The sequence below is a fragment of the Geotrypetes seraphini genome, chromosome 1 (assembly GCF_902459505.1).
Source record: "Geotrypetes seraphini chromosome 1, aGeoSer1.1, whole genome shotgun sequence".
Classification (NCBI taxonomy): Eukaryota; Metazoa; Chordata; class Amphibia; order Gymnophiona; family Dermophiidae; genus Geotrypetes; species Geotrypetes seraphini.
The window spans coordinates 216,635,788-216,649,746 of record NC_047084.1 but is presented as its reverse complement, the minus strand read 5'-3'; the positions used below and the strand labels follow the sequence as shown (position 1 = coordinate 216,649,746).

Here is a 13,959-nt window from a genome sequence, read left to right as displayed (position 1 = left end):
GAAAAAACTCTTCACAGAATAAATCAATCATAATAAAACCCTTAGCGTGCATGCACACTTTAATCTCCATGCCTCTGTGCGTTGTGCTTCTATGTCATGCATGCGCAGTACAATAATACGCCTGCCGCCAATCACCCGTGCCTGCCTCAACTGATTTCCTGCCTTCTGCCCCGATCTCCGACTCCGGCTGACTTCCTGCATTCTGCCTACACTGCCGGGACGCCTCTTCTTCTCACCCCCAGACCTGCAGCGGCAGCAGCCGCGGTTTCATCAAGCAGTCGCGGGGCCTTTGCTAGGCCGGTCCACTTGGATAATGTGAGGCAGGCCGGCCTAGCAAAAGCCCCGAGGCTGCCCTGGCTAGCATTGTGCTAAAAGTTTACACATCTGTTCTAGCATCTGGCTAGATAATGTAACTGGCTTAAACACTAGTTATAAGATAAAATTTCATATAATATATCCCTTTTACACTTACACATGTGGACACATAGGGGCATATTCTATAAATGCACGTTAAGTTAGGTGTCGTTAGGCGCCCTACCAGCACCTAACTTAATTGGTAAAGCCATTAAAAATGATTTTGTAAAAATCATTTAAAAAAATGTAGGCGCCTACAAAAATTGCACCTTCATGGCATCTATGGAGGCACCTTAGAACACCTAAAGTTGTTTTACTACTTGGGATCTAGCTAAGTAATTGAGACCTGGGTTGGCCACTGTTTGAAACAGGATAACGAGCTTGATGGACCTTCAGTCCCAATATGGCAATTCTTATGTTCTTAAGGTCGAAGTAGGCATGTCTAATGCCTGAAATGGTCTTAGGGGTTCTTAGGCGCCTCCATAGGTGTGATTTACGTCAAACTTAGGTGCTGAAAATGTAGGCCTTCAAAACCCTGGCCTACATTTTCCTCGCCTGTGTTTGAGGTAGCTGCAAATCCTACAAACAACACTGTTGCGTGATTGACACACAATTAGCTGTTTTTTTAGGCATCCGCTGATATTGGCACCATTTGTAGCATCTGTCCCATACAGTCCAAAATTATACATGGATGTTCTATCAGAAAATATTTGCTTAAACAACCATGGTTTTAACTAGCTTTCAAAAAAATTACATCTCCATTTCAAATTAACTCCCCCTTTTACAGAAATGCGCAAGAGGTTTTTAGTGCTGGCCAGCGTAGAATTCTTAGACCGTCAGAGCGGCACAGAGCCTTCAGCACACCGGCCAGTGCTAAAAACATCTTGTGTGGTTTTTTAAAAAAGGGGGGGGAGTAAATCAGACAAAGAATTCCAGAATGATAATAATAATAACTTTAATCTTATATTCCGCCACACCACATAGTTCTAAGCGGTTCACAACAAAGAGGACTGTACAATCAGTGAAAAAAATACAATTAACATAGAAGTACATTCAGGAAAGGTCAAAATTATGACTTTACATTGAGGTAAAATATCAATTTACAAATTTACCAAATAAATCAGTTTAACAGCTTCCTAAAAGACAAATAAGATTGAGCCTGAGAAATAATGGGGAACCAGGAAGGAGGAGATACCAGACTATGGGGAGCTACCAGAGATACCAGACTATGGGGAGCTGGGTGGGGGAGGGGGGATGTCAGACTGATTGAGGGAGAGGGGCATTAGCAGACAAATGCAATGTTTTTGTAGCATCCAACATGGCAGCAGAATTATATTACTTATAATTATATATGTGTAAATGATAAAGTGAACTATGCCTTATCTTATGTATGCAAATTATTTAAACTGCCTTGAACAAGTTTCACATTTTTATTACAGTTCGGTATATCACAAATCAATAAAGTCGGCTAAATGGTATACAGTACTATGAAGAAGATTATAGAGATACTAGTGTTTTAGCTTGTTACATTCGTTACAGTAACGAGTGCTAGAATAGCCCCACCTATACCCTGACCCTGCCTCTGACCCCACCCATGCCCCGCCTCTATCATGCCCGGACCCTGCCTCCCACTGATCCCAGTCCCACCACTTCACCTTTCACCATTTCCTTTGTACCCTTTTGGCCCTCCTGACAGGGTCTTTACTTACCTGAGGCGGCAGCAGCAGTCCTGACGTACCAACCTTTCCTCCCTCGGTGCCCCAAAGCAGCAGTGGTCCTACCATTTCCATCTCTCCCTTTCACACCCTCTACCATCTCTCTCTCTGACCCTGTTTCACCTCTTTTGCCATCTTTCCCTTTCCTGTCCTTCCCCAAGACCATCTCTCTCTCCTGCCCCCTCTACACTCCCTGAAGTCTATCTCTCCCTATCCCTTACCATCTCTCCTGGTCCCCCTAGTAGCCCCTCTGTCCTTCTCATCCATCTGTCTCTCTCTCCTCACCTCCTGCCTCTGCGGAGCTCTTCGCAGCTCCTCCTCATCCTCCTCCAGCCAGGCTTCAGCCATCTTCTGCCGCGGCCTGCAGCTGCCGCCTCGGAGGATTCTCACGCATGCGCATTCCTACCTGCGGAGCCCTACAGCACACAGAAAACGGGAGCATGCAGGTGGGAGTGCGCATGCACGCTTAGGGCTTTATTATATTAGAAGTAATGTAGACAAGTCCAAGAAAAAGATGAAAATAGAGAAGATTGAGCCGTGCTCCATCATACATCTTAGACCTCCCCTCATCACCCATCTAGTAGCAATGTATTAAAGTTATAGGGGCCCTTTCACTCTTCTGTGGGTCATTCCTGTTCGCTAAGGCCATTTTTACCACTCAGATGAAATGGCTGATTTTTAGATCTTTTTTTCAATAATGGCCACACGCTGTCTTTCCCATTAACACATAGCCATTAGTGCATGAGCCTGTTTGTAGGTGGTAGAGGCCCTGCGTTAACTGATTAACAAGCAGCAATGTAGCTACACTAATGGATTAATGCAGAACATAGCTACTCAGCCCCCAGACACAACCCCTGCACTAAAAATTTTCTTTAAATTTTTTAGCGTATGGATAGCATGTACACATGGAAAAATTACTACAGGAAGCCTCTGTGTGGCCCATGTTATGTCATTTTTGGCTGACTGGTAAGATTTGCGGATGATACAAAATCTGCAATAGAGTTGACACCCCTGATGGTGTGAAAAACATAAGGAAGGACATAGCAAAGCTTGAGGAATGGTCTGAAATTTAGTAAGAACATAAGAACATAAGAAGTTGCCTCCGCTGAGTCAGACCAGAGATCCATCTCGCCCAGCGGTCCGCTCCCGCGGCGGCCCATCAGGCCCATTGCCTGAGCAGTGGTCCTTGACTATTTTTATAATCTATCTCTACTCCTATCCCTATCCTTAATTCTTATCAGTACCCCTCAATTCCCTTGTTCTCTAGGAACCTATCCAAACCTTCTTTGAAGCCATGTAACTTGTTCTGGCCTATCACAGCTTCTGGAAGTGCGTTCCACATATCCACCACCCTTTGGGTGAAAAAGTACTTCCTAGCGTTTGTTCTAAACCTGTCTCCTTTCAATTTCTCTGAGTGCCCCCTTGTACTTGTGCTTCCCCCATAATCTGAAAAATCTGTCCCTGTCCACTTTTTCTATGCCTTTCAGGATCTTGAAGGTTTCTATCATGTCTCCTATAAGTCTCCGCTTCTCAAGGGAGAATAGCCCCAGCTTTTTTAGCCTGTCAGTATATGAGAGGTTTTCCATACCCTTTATCAGTTTAGTTGCTCTTCTCTGGACTCCCTCGAGTACTGCCATGTCTTTCTTGATTGTAGCTATGATTTAATGCTAAGAAATGCAAGGACATGCATTTGGGCTGTAGGAACCTGAGGAAACTGTATAGTTTAGGGGGTGAAGATCTTTTGTGTACGAAAGAGGAGTAGGACTTGGGTGTGATAGTATGTGATGATCTTAAGGTGACCATACTTGTTGAAAAGGCAACGTCAAAAGCTAGAAGGATGCGTGGGTGCATAGGGAGAAGAATGGCCAGTAGGAAAAGGAGGTATTGATGCCCCTTTATAAGACTCTGGTGAGACCTCATTTAGAATATTGTGTACAATTCTGGAGACCGCATCTTCAAAAAGATATAAAATGGATGGAGTCGGTCCAGAGGAAAGCTACTAAAATGGTGTGTGGTCTTCATCATAAAGCGTATAGGGAGAGACTTAAAGATCTCAATCTGTATACTTTGGAGGAAAGGCGAGAGAGGGGAGATATGATAGAGATGTTTAAATACCTACATAATGTAAATGCACATGAGTTGAGTCTCTTTTATTTGAAAGGAAACTCTGCAATGAGATGGCATAGGATGAAGTTAAGAGGTGATAGGCTCAGGAGTAATCTAAGGAGCTGTTTTTCTTTTAATCCATCTACTAACTTTGATACAACTGAAGTTTTTTCTTATTAGGATTCCTTGTGGATATATGAATTCTTTGTTCATCCTATCAATGTTAAAACCATTATGTAACAATTGTGATGATCTTTACTGAAAATCTGATTTGTCTTTGAATGCACATTTCTTGTATCATCTTTTCTGTGTCCTAATAATCTATTTTTGGCCTCAAGGGTGAATGCTAATGTCTATCAAAAGTACTTTTCTTATCATTTCATTGCTTGTAATGTGCCTTTGTTGACATTTAAGTGAAAGAAAAGTCCTTTGCTATGTGGATTTTTATCATTTTCTATCAAATCTGACTTGCTCCCTTGCTAGTTTTCTTTCTTTGAGGAGATTTGAAGACTGATGTGAAGCTCAGGTCTCGTATCCTATTACTATCTTTAAACCCAGGCTCTTGGAACAATAGTAGATTTGGAATGTCCATTCTCATAGAAACATAGTAGATGACGGCAGAAAAGGGCTACAGCCCATCAAGTCTGCCCACTCTGCTTACCCACCCCCTGTCTATGTCCTAATGACCCAATTTCCTTATCTTGACCCTCATAGGGATCCCACATGGGTATCCCATTTATTCTTAAAGTCTGGCACGCTGTCTGCCTCGATCACCTGCACTGGAAGCTTGTTCCAATGATCAACCACTCTCTCTGTGAAGAAATACTTTCTGGTGTCGCCATGAAATTTTCCACCCCTGAGTTTGAGCAGGTGCCCTCTTGTGGCCGAGGGTCCCTTGAGAAAGAAAATATCATCTTCCACTTCGACACGTCCCGTGAGGTACTTAAATGTTTCGATCATGTCTCCCCTAGAGAGCTGCACGGGAATGGGGACGACAGGAATCCCGCGGGACCCGCGGGCATCCCGCAGGTTCCCCCTTCAGGTCACGGGGATCCCGTGGGGATGCCCCCTAGGGTCACGGGGATCCCGTGGGTACGACCCCTAGGGTCGCGGGGATCCCATGGGGACGCCTCCGAGGGTCGCGGGGCTCCTGCGGGGCTGCATGTACTCAGTCGCGCGGCTCTTCTTCTCCCTACCTTCTCTGCTTGCAGCACAGAGCCGAACGGAAGTCTTCCCAACGTCAGCGCTGACGTCGGAGGGGAGGGAGGGCTTAAACAAAGCTTAAACAAAGCCCTCCCTCCCTCCGACGTCAGCGCTGACGTCGGGAAGACTTCCGTTCGGCTCTGTGCTGCAGGCAGGGCAGGTAAGGAGAAGGAGAGTAGCCTCGCGGTTCGAGTGGCTACCAAGGGAGGGGGCGGTCCGCCCCGCCCCGGGTGCAGCACAGCCGGCCAGGTCCCCTTACTTTTGTGGCACTTCCCCGACCGACCGATAACAGCCCGGGTCCGACAATCCTCCCTGCCCTGTAGCCGCAAATCTAAATTACCTTCTTACAGCAGCTGTAAGAAGGTAATTTAGATTCGCGGTTAAGGGCAGGGAGGATTGTCGGACCCGGGCTGTTGTCGGTCGGTCGGGGAAGTGCCACAAAAGTAAGGGGACCTGGCCAGCTGTGCTGCACCTGGGGCGGTAGAGAAGGAGGGGGGAGAAGGACGCTGAAAGGCCATGGTGAAGACAGGAGGGGGTGGGAAGGACTCTGAAAGCACTTGAAGACAGAGGAGGGAGAAGGACGCTGAAAGCACATGGGGGAATACAAAGGGGGTGGAGAAGGACGCTGAAAGGCCATGGGAAGAGCGGGGGGGGAAGGATTCTGAAAGCACTTGTGGAAGACAGAGGGGAGAGAAGGATGCTGAAAGCACATGGGGGAATACAAAGGGATGGAGAAGGACGCTGAAAGGCCATGGGAAGGGCGGGGGGGGGAAGGACTCTGAAAGCACTTGTGGAAGACAAAGGGGTGGAGAAGGACGCTGAAAGGCCATGGGGAAGACAGAGAGGGAGAAGGACGCTGAAAGGACATGGGGAAGATGGGGGGGAGAAGGACACTGAAAGGAAATGAGGAAGAGGGAGTAGGGAGAAAACGCTGGCAGGGAAGAAGACAGATGCCAGACTATGGGGGGAGCGGAGAGAAGAAGATGGGTGCCAGATCAATTTGGAAGGGGGAAGAAAGGGAGAGGCACAGTAACAGAGCAAATGGAAGATGCAGAAGGAAGAGAGACAGTGGATGGAAGGAATTGAATGAGAACATGAGGAAAGCAGAAACCAGGCAATAAAGGTAGGAAAAGAATTCTATTTCTTTTTTTTTTTTTTTTTTGCTTCAGGATAAAGTAGTATATTAGTTGTGTTGATAAAAATTTATAAACATTAGAGGCTCTGGTAGAAACCCGTTTACAAAGTATGTATTCTTCCCAATTAATATTTTCAAATTAATAAAGTCTTTTTGCTTATTTGTAAATGGGTTTCTACCAGAGCCTTTAATTCAGTAGCATAATTAAATGAAATAACTATTTCTGAAGTTTATAGGGACGGGCGGGGACGGGTGGGGACGGAGGGGATTCCTCGCGGGGACGGGTGGGGACGGAGGGATTCCTCACGGGGACGGGTGGGATTCCTCGCGGGGACGGGTGGGACTTTGGCGGGGATGGGTGGGGACGGGTGGGATTTCTGTCCCCGCGCAACTCTTTATTATCCCAGGACAAGCAGGCAGGTATTCTCACTAGTGGGTGATGTCATCAGACAGAGCCCCGGTACGGACGTCTCACAAGCACGTGTTGCTTGTAGAAACTTAAAAGTTTCTAGATGCCCGCACCGCGCATGCGCCGGTGCCTTCCTGCCCGGAGGTCCGGGCGTGTCTCCTCAGTTCTTTTCTTTCCGCGGAGCTGAGAAGTTCAACTTCATCATGCGCTAGCTGAATTCAGTTAAATTTGCCTTCCTTGTCCGCGTTTTCGCTTTCTTTTAATTACAGTTAACAGTACTTTTCTTTTTCAGTAAAAAAAAAAAAAAAAAAGAAGATTATTTCCTCCGGCGGGTCGAACGGGCCGGCCACGTGGCTCAGGCCCACTGGCTTCGACCTCGCGGCGGAGATTTTCCGGCCTATGTCCCGGCCAATCACCGGGTTTAAAAAGTGCAGCAAGTGCCAACGCGCGATTTCACTCACGGACCCTCACCGGCGCTGTTTGCAGTGTTTGGGCCCTGACCACATTCCGAAATCGTGCAGGCCTTGCTCTACCCTTACGGCACGCTCATTCAAGCGGCGTTGCCTATTGTGGGAATCGATGTTCAAGATGGACGCAGCTAAGGATCCCTCAGCCTCCACTTCATCTGATACCTCCCCGGTTCGGGCGAAACCGGTATCGACCCCTCCTGCATCGAGTGTGGTGAAACCGGCATCGTTCATCCCGACACCATCCACGAGCTCGACGTCGGTGCCTGCCCCGGTCTCCTCGGTTCAGGTACCTCTTCCTTCCACAGTGCCACCAGTGGTCATCAAAGTGCCGAAAGCTACTAAGCAGAAGCACTCGGCCTCGAAGGAGCGCGATGACCGTGCAGGAGGACCCCCTTTCGGTGCGGATCCCTCCTTATCGGCTTCGCTACGGTCCGTGCTGGAAGCTCAATTCGTTGAGCTCATGCAGACCATCTGACCCGGGCTCATCGCTGCCATACAGGGTGACCTCCCGGTACCGGTCCAAAGGGGCGGTCCGCCCCCTCCCCCTCCCCCACGCCGTTCGACCTCGAAAACCGACGAGGACGAACGGGGGAGGGCGGCGATGCCCATGCGGCAAGCCTCGCTTACCGATATGCCGCCATTAGAACCCATTACGCCTCCGCGCCAACATGGGACCAGACCTCCGATCGATACTCAAAGCCCTGGGCATAGTCAGGAAGAGTTCTTCCGTACTCCTTACCAGACTTGGGTAGCATCGCAAGAATCCGCATCGCAACCCCAGTTGCGATCCACCGCTTCCAGCCCTATCCACTTGGGGGCCTTGGGAGACCATGCGATGCACAGACGATCCCGATCCCCGTCCCGCCACCGAGACGGGCACCGATCAAGACACTCATCCTGGCACTCTTCACGCCATTCGGAGGTGTCACCGCAGAAAAAACTGCAACGTAGGGGATACTCCTCATCAGAGGTGTCCCCTCCGGAGGGCCCGGAGTACGAGGAGACACCGGTGCCCGATTCTCCTTGCCACTCCCCGATGTCCATGGACCCGGAGGCCTCCTCCTCCTCCAGCCCGTCCCACAGACCGACGCTGGCGGATCAATTGTCCTTCTCATCATTCCTCCGACAAATGGCGGAGGATCTGGATGTGACCCTTGACACGGGCTCCCGATACTCCAAAGAGTATCTGGACACCATGCATTTACCTAACCCCCCAACGGAGTCGCTTCGGCTCCCCCTGCATAAATTGCTGGATCAGACCTTCATGCAGTGTTTCGAAACACCGTACTCCATACCGGCGATTCCCAGCAAACTCGATGCTCGATACCGCATCGTGCACCATAAAGGGTTTGAGGGCCCTCAACTCTCCCACCAATCCCTACTGGTCGAGTCCTCTCTTAAACGCTCTCATCCCTCCCAGGTCTACGCCTCGGTACCGCCGGGCCGAGAGGGGAGAACGATGGACAAATTTGGTAGAAAATTCTATCAAAACTCCATGATGGCATCACGGGTCCTGAACTACAATTTCTTTTTCTCTTCCTATCTGGAGTTCTTCTTGCCGGTGCTCCGCAAGTTCACTCCGTTCATAGACAACCAAGCTCGATTCGAGTTCGAGGAAGTGGTAGCCTCCCTCTCCCAATTACGCCTCCAGCTGATGCAATCCTCCTTCGATGCATTCGAACTCTCGGCACGTGCTGCCGCAAGCGCGGTAGCCATGCGTCGCCTGGCATGGCTCCATACAATCGATATGGATCCCAACCTCCAGGACAGACTCGCCAACGTACCATGTGCTGGAGCTGACCTGTTCGATGAGTCTATCGAAACTGTTACCAAGAAGCTGTCGGATCATGAAAAATCTTTTCAATCCATCCTGCGGCCCAAACCCAAACCTCAACAGTCTCGACCTTCCAGGCCACCCCTGATTTACCAGCGGCGTTACATGCCCAGACAAACGCCTGCTGCGAGACAACCTGCGAAGAGACAACCTCCCCAGAAGTCTCAGCAAAAACCTCAGCCACCGGCTGCACCTAAGGCTCCCCAGCCCTTTTGACGCCCCTCCCGGGAGCATAACCTCAGCCTCTCCCATAGGGGGCCGCCTCCATCTTTTTTACCATCGATGGGAGGCCATAACCACGGACCTATGGGTCCTTACCATCATAAGAGAAGGATACTCCCTTCAATTCCATCGGGTCCCCCCGGACCATCCTCCAAGAGAGTATCCTTCAAGCTCGACGCAGACCGCCCTTCTTCTTCAGGAAGTCCAAACCTTACTTCAGCTTCGGGCTGTCGAGCCGGTCCCGTCAGACCAATTGAACCGAGGGTTTTACTCCCGGTACTTCCTCGTCCCGAAGAAAACGGGCGACCTGCGACCCATTTTAGACCTTCGGGCCCTCAACAAGTTTCTGGTCAAAGAGAAGTTTCGCATGTTGACTTTAGCTTCTCTATACCCCCTCCTCGAGCAGAACGACTGGTTATGCTCCCTGGATCTCAAGGAGGCCTACACTCACATCCCCATTCACCCGGCCTCCCGAAAGTTCCTCAGATTTCGGGTGGGAAATCTGCACCTACAATATCGAGTGCTACCATTCGGCCTATCTTCGTCCCCCAGAGTCTTCACAAAGTGCCTGGTGGTAGTGGCCGCGGCACTCCGGGACAGGGGTCTACAGGTGTTCCCATACCTCGACGACTGGCTCATCAAGGCCCCGTCAGCCCCAGAGGTCACTTCGGCGGCCTTGGCTACAACCTACTTCCTCCAGAATTTGGGCTTCGAGATCAACTTTTCCAAGTCTCATCTACAACCCACCCAGTCCCTCCCCTTCATCGGAGCGGTCCTGGACACCACCCGACTCCGAGCATTCCTGCCTCTGCAACGCATGGAGTCTCTTCTTCATCTCTGCCAGTCGGTGTCTACTCGCCAAACCCTACCGGCGAGACAACTGATGGTGCTCCTGGGCCATATGGCCTCCACAGTACATGTGACACCCTTTGCCAGACTCCATCTCAGGATTCCCCAGTGGACCCTGGCATCACAGTGGAATCAGACGTCCGATCCACTATCCAAACACATCTTAGTCACACCTGCTCTTCGGCAGTCTCTACTTTGGTGGATGACCTCTTCGAATCTATCCAGAGGTTTGCTGATGCACTCTCCCCCCCATCGGAAAGTTCTCACAACCGATTCGTCGAATTATGCATGGGGGGCCCACCTGGATGGTCTCCGCACCCAAGGATTCTGGACCAGTGCGGAAAGACTACACCAAATCAATCTACTGGAACTCAGAGCCATCTTCAATGCGCTCCAAGCTTTCCAACACCTACTTCACGACATGGTAATCCTCATTCGCACAGACAATCAGGCCGCCATGTATTATATCAACAAGCAAGGAGGCACGGGCTCGGCCCTCCTTTGCCAGGAAGCTCTACGAGTCTGGGACTGGGCGGTGCGCCACAACGCCCTCCTCAGAGCAGTCTACATTCAGGGGGAGAACAACGTCTTAGCAGACAAACTGAGTCGTCTACTACAACCGCACGAATGGACTCTCCATTCCAGCCCCCTTCACCAAATCTTCACACAGTGGGGGACGCCTCAGATAGACCTCTTTGCGGCTCCCCACAACTCCAAACTGCCTCAGTTTTGCTCCAGGATCTACACCCCTCATCGCCTCGAGGCAGATGCTTTTCTACTGAACTGGGGGAAACGATTCCTATATGCATTCCCACCATTCCCGCTGATCCAGAAGACTCTGGTCAAGCTGAAACTCGAACAGGCCACCATGATCCTAATAGCTCCTCGGTGGCCCAGACAACCTTGGTTCTCCCTCCTACTTCAACTCAGCAGCAGGGAACCAGTACCACTTCCAGTGTTTCCTTCACTACTTACTCAACATCAAGGATCACTGCTTCATCCCAACCTGCAGTCTCTCCACCTGACAGCTTGGTTCCTCTCAACGTAACCCCTCACCACTTCTCTCAAGAAGTGAGGGAGGTCTTGGAAGCTTCCAGGAAGCCCGCCACTCGACAATGCTACTCCCAGAAATGGACTAGATTCTCCTCATGGTGTGTTTCTAAATCAAAGGAACCTCAGCGAGCTTCCTTATCCTCCGTGCTGGACTATCTCCTACACCTATCTCAATCCGGGCTCAAGTCTACATCCATACGAGTCCACCTGAGCGCTATTGCGGCGTTCCACCAGCCCCTACAAGGGAAACCCCTCTCGGCCCATCCGGTGGTCGCCAGATTTATGAAAGGACTCTTCCATGTTAACCCTCCTCTCAAACCACCCCCAGTAGTTTGGGACCTCAATGTAGTCCTTTCCCGTCTCATGAAGCCCCCGTTTGAACCACTCAACAGGGCCCCTCTTAAGTATCTCACCTGGAAAGTGCTTTTCCTGGTAGCCCTTACGTCCGCTCGCAGAGTCAGCGAACTCCAGGCACTGATGGCGGATCCACCATTCACAGTATTCCATCATGACAAGGTGGTCCTCCGCACTCACCCGAAATTCCTGCCTAAGGTGGTCTCAGAATTTCATCTCAACCAATCCATTGTACTTCCAGTATTCTTCCCTAAGCCCCATTCTCACCACGGAGAATCGGCCCTTCACACTCTAGACTGTAAACGTGCGCTGGCTTTCTACCTGGATCGCACCAAGCCACACAGAACCACTCCTCAACTTTTTATCTCCTTCGACCCTAATAAGTTGGGAAGACCCATATCAAAGCGCACCATCTCTAATTGGATGGCGGCTTGTATCTCTTTCTGCTATGCCCAGGCTGGATTATCACTTCCCTGTAAGGTCACAGCCCATAAGGTCAGAGCAATGGCAGCCTCAGTAGCATTCCTCAGATCAACACCAATCGAGGAAATTTGTAAGGCTGCCACCTGGTCCTCGGTTCACACATTCACCTCACATTATTGTCTGGATACTCTCTCCAGACGGGATGGACAGTTTGGCCAAACAGTATTGAAAAATTTATTCTCTTAAGTCGCCAACTCCCCCTCCATCCCACTGAGGTTAGCTTGGAGGTCACCCACTAGTGAGAATACCTGCCTGCTTGTCCTGGGATAAAGCAATGTTACTTACCGTAACAGTTGTTATCCAGGGACAGCAGGCAGCTATTCTCACGTCCCACCCACCTCCCCTGGGTTGGCTTCTCAGGCTAGCTACCTGAACTGAGGAGACACGCCCGGACCTCCGGGCAGGAAGGCACCGGCGCATGCGCGGTGCGGGCATCTAGAAACTTTTAAGTTTCTACAAGCAACACGTGCTTGTGAGACGTCCGTACCGGGGCTCTGTCTGATGACATCACCCACTAGTGAGAATAGCTGCCTGCTGTCCCTGGATAACAACTGTTACGGTAAGTAACATTGCTGTCTCCCCTCTCCCTACGTTCTCCATGGTCTCTTTTAATCCAAACACTGGAGAAAAGTCTGAGAGACTTCTACGACTGAAAAGCTAGCTTATAAAGTTTTTTTAATTGACGTGATGACATCAGCAGGGTGTTTATTTAACTTCCAACTATTGAGCATGCTTCCTTTTCTCTAATGACCACAAGCATATGCCGCAGCCACTAGCAGCTTGCTCTATTACGCCTTCATGTTGGTTAATTTTCATTATACCAACCAGATCATTGACATTTGATTCTTGATAATGGCAATTCCTGCCGAAACATGGTCAGTGTCGAGTCAACTATTGCAATTTTCAATACAGTTTATCCTGTTTGACCCATGCTTGAGTTGGTGACATCTCTCCCTCACGACTCCTGTGTTTGCTCTTATAATCCAGTCCAGTTCCTTCCAGGCCTATTTTTAAGATTTTAGTTTGGTTTCTCTGTTTATTAAAGAAAACAAAAACCAGCTCAAATAAACAAAAAGCAAAAACAAAAAACAAACCTCAAAAAAAATATGTAGTGATTTTTTTTTCCCCAGAAAAAATATCTATCTCCCTCCTTTACCATTGGCTTTTATTAGGGATAGGCATGGAAAACATTTTCGTTCATTTCTGGATTTTTTTTCAGACTTTTGTTCTTGAATTTGGGGCTTTTTGTATGGTTTGTTTTTCACATTTGTGTTAATCTACGGATTAATGCATGTTAAAAAATTTTATAAGATGTATTCCAGTGCAATAGAAATGGTATGCTGTTACCTTAAGGTTATCCTTGTATAACCAAGGGATGATACTGGCTAGATTGGATTACTGTAATGCTTATTTCATGGGGTGGATAATACAAAGGTTAGAGCCTTGCAGTTATTAATGAATTTTGCAGAAAAAATTGAACTAGCTTCCTATAAAAGAGAATACAGTATAAGGTGTTATCAATAGTTCACCAAATTTTGCTTCGTTTAAGCCCCTGTATGTTTCCAACAATTATTAGAGATATATTGACCATTGAGATCATTAAGGTCAGAACATTGAATGTGATTGTCAGTTTGTAGAGGGTTGGCAGTATATTATGCAGATACCAGAACCTCCATGTTTTCAGTAGCAGGGATTAGGCTCTGGAATGCTTTGCCAGGTCAATTACATTTAAGTGCAGAATGAGTCAGTTTTGAAAAAATTATCAAAAACAC

The 13,959-nt window shown here is 48.8% G+C and overlaps 1 protein-coding gene across 2 annotated transcripts in view; it reads left to right on the top strand.

The window, feature by feature from the left end:
• ATP10D (ATPase phospholipid transporting 10D (putative)) overlaps positions 1-13,959 on the top strand; it is a 213,060-nt gene that overhangs the window by 139,999 nt on the left and 59,102 nt on the right. The window lies entirely within an intron of this gene.